The sequence below is a fragment of the Propithecus coquereli genome, unplaced genomic scaffold (assembly GCF_000956105.1).
Source record: "Propithecus coquereli isolate 6110/MARCELLA unplaced genomic scaffold, Pcoq_1.0 Scaffold183, whole genome shotgun sequence".
Lineage (NCBI taxonomy): Eukaryota > Metazoa > Chordata > Mammalia > Primates > Indriidae > Propithecus > Propithecus coquereli.
In genome coordinates this window covers 452,870-455,804 of record NW_012143079.1, presented here as the reverse complement: position 1 = coordinate 455,804, position 2,935 = coordinate 452,870, and the positions used below count along the sequence as shown (strand labels likewise).

The window sequence follows — 2,935 nt, the reverse complement described above, 5'->3', positions numbered from 1 at the left end:
GTTGGGCAGGGGGGAGGGGGGAGGAGGGAGGACAGGACAGGTATATGTATACCCAAGGAGTGCAATGCGCACCACCCAAAGGATGGACATATTTGAAACTCGGACTTGGGGGGGGACCAAGGGCAACATATGTAACCTAAACATCTGTACCCCCATAATATGCTGAAATAAAAGAAAAAAAGAACTTCTTCAGTGTTTAAAAGCAAAAGCAATCATAGGAAAAGAAAGCAATTCAGAGGGATCGTGTGTGCTTACAAGTGTCTTCATGCGGCCCTTCTCCAAGTTTAATCACCAAGGACTTTGAGAGCTGGTAGGTGTATGTAACCCTCGTGACTGCTCTTACCTTATCAAAACCTGAGCTAAAAAAAATGCATCAGCTGATGATGACAGCTGAGGGTGGCAGGGCCGAGGACCCCACATTCATTTCTCAGGCTCCCAAGCTAGTGGAGAGTAAATAAATGCAGTTCCAAAACTAAACGAGGGAGATCAGAGACTCTTTCCAACCTTACCGATGGCTTCCGAAGCAAGGAAGAATCACCAAAAGTGTAAATGGTGATGGTGCCAAAAGGGACTTGGGGGCTGGGGGGATGCAGTACCTTTCCATAGAAATAGGCGGGAGAAGATATGCGTGAAGTCCTGAATTCCTCACTGAAGGCCAGTCTCAGAGGGGAATGGAAGGGTTACAATCTGCTTTGGCCAAGGGCGGGAGTGGAGGAGAGTGGGAAGGGGACAATGGCTTGGAAGGGGGCATCATGTAAGGCTTAAAGAATCCAGGGGTGCAGGCAAAGCACCCCACACACCCAGCAGTAATCCCCACATAGGCTGCAACCAAAAACCTTCACATATACTTTAACAAACCCCCAAGAGGGAGAGCGGGATGCAGGGGAGGGGAAGGAGGAGAAGGAAGAAACCCCAGGCCATGTAATCAGAGCAAGGTGATTGTACAATGTGCCTTTTCATGGCTGTGTTAGATGTGCCCTGCCAGTTAGAATAGGAATCAACTGAAATATACTTTCTTGATCCCAGAAGTTCAACTATGTGGACAGTAGTTGCACTTAACAGGATGACTTGTTATAGACAACATATATATTTCAAATGGACAAAAAATTAGTATCATTTACAGTATCTTAAGATAAATTGCCTTTGAATGGGAACTTCCTTTCCAGTACTTTGAGGTCTACAAGACGTATCTAGAAAATTTACTATTGTGAAAAATGAAGACTGCTTAAATCAACTGGGGGAAAAGGGGAAGGGCCTGTGGTTTTTCTTTTCCATTAATTGCTGTAACACTGTCCTTCCAGCAGATGGGAAGTTTCACATTTTCTTTAGACACCATTAAGTGCCGAAGCTGTTGCAGAACAACTTTGATGCTATATGAATTTTGCCATTTTGTTAGCACTGCTATGGCTCTTGGATCCACCACCCCATTAGAACTATTAACTCCATTTGTCCTAATTTTTGTTACAAATCTTACAAAGGTGAGTGCCTCTGGGTATTTAGGTCCACATTCTATTTTAAGGGCGTATATTCAATTTTCATAAATTGTTCTTGAAGATCAAATTATCATCCCTGTCTACGTTGTATCATGTCTTCATCATCTTCTAGACCCCAACTAACCATGTCATCTCCTACTCTTTTCTGGCCTTCTTTCAGTTTTTCCAACAGTCAGAAATTGCAAAAGGCTTTTACTCCTAAGCTCATGTGACTGCCACTTTGCATCCCTGTCATTCCAAGGCCGGCCCCTTTTCCATACCCCCACCCCGTGTTTATGTTTTATATTTTTCATAAGAAATCAATGGTGTTATTTTTTCTAAAGGAATCAGAGGAGGGTGAGTATTTAAAGACAGTTATTGATCAATCTAGGAGTATTTACAGTTAGAGATGTTTAGAATTGTTACAAGGGCTCTCCATATTCTCACTTCGTAACATAGTTTTTAAATTTATAGAGAAGACACTTTGAGAGAGTATTTATATAATAAGAAAAAGAGAACTGACCAAAATAGTGCTAATGAATTCCTTTCAGCATGCATCTACTCCATCATTTTGGCAGTAAAGTCACAGAACCACCACTTAGATCTTATTTAAATCAATGGGAAGCCTCAAACTCCTTTCTGATGATAGAAAATCTCTGAAGATTTGACCAAATAAAGCCATGAGAGATATTTGAAATTTAATCAGATATCATTATGACATTTGCAAAAGTTGCATGGTTCTAAAGAGATAAAAAGAATATGAAATGAATGCAGGATCCCCCATATTTTGAAGGTTTTCATAACTTGCAAAGGGAATCATTTAAATATTAAGATTGAAAGAAATGCAGAATCCAATCAAATAACATAGCATCTTGGAGAGACATTTCACATTTCTGTGAATGGAACTGGAAAATAGACTTCTGGGGCTAATAGCGCTATACCTCTAAATACGAGATATTATAAATGGGGCTTAGGGTGCCCCATCAATGCCAGGAAAAAGAACCCAGAGAGTATTCTGTCACATGTCTCTGGCTATTATACAATCATAACCAACTTGCAAAGGTATCCTCCCAATTGCTTGAGATGGTAAAATAGTTTATTTAACAAGGTTCTTTTAACCCAAGGAATACATAAAATTAAGTTTAGAAAGGCCTAAGAGAATCAAACCTCTGGTGTTAATATTTTTATGTTAAGATATCTGAGCTTTTTGTTTCTATGATTTGTAATGTTCAAGAGAATTTGTCCTGTTATAATAACAAATAACGTTGTGATTCCAATTTAATATATGTTGCTAAATAATTGCTTTCAATTTGTGATTTAAAGTTAAAAGTGTAAGTGAAACATTAATGAAAAATATTGGAACATTTATTGAAACTTACAAATAACCATTTTAATAAGTTTAATTTATTTGATTGTTATATATTACTTGAGTACTTGAAAGTTGGTCAGTCAGAAAGTTAAAT

The 2,935-nt window shown here is 38.8% G+C and overlaps 1 pseudogene; it reads right to left on the bottom strand.

Annotated features, from left to right (window-relative positions):
- Positions 1–1,114: 1,114 nt before the first annotated feature.
- On the bottom strand, positions 1,115–1,701 carry LOC105808919 (annotated as a pseudogene).
- Between the last annotated feature and the right edge of the window lie 1,234 nt (positions 1,702–2,935).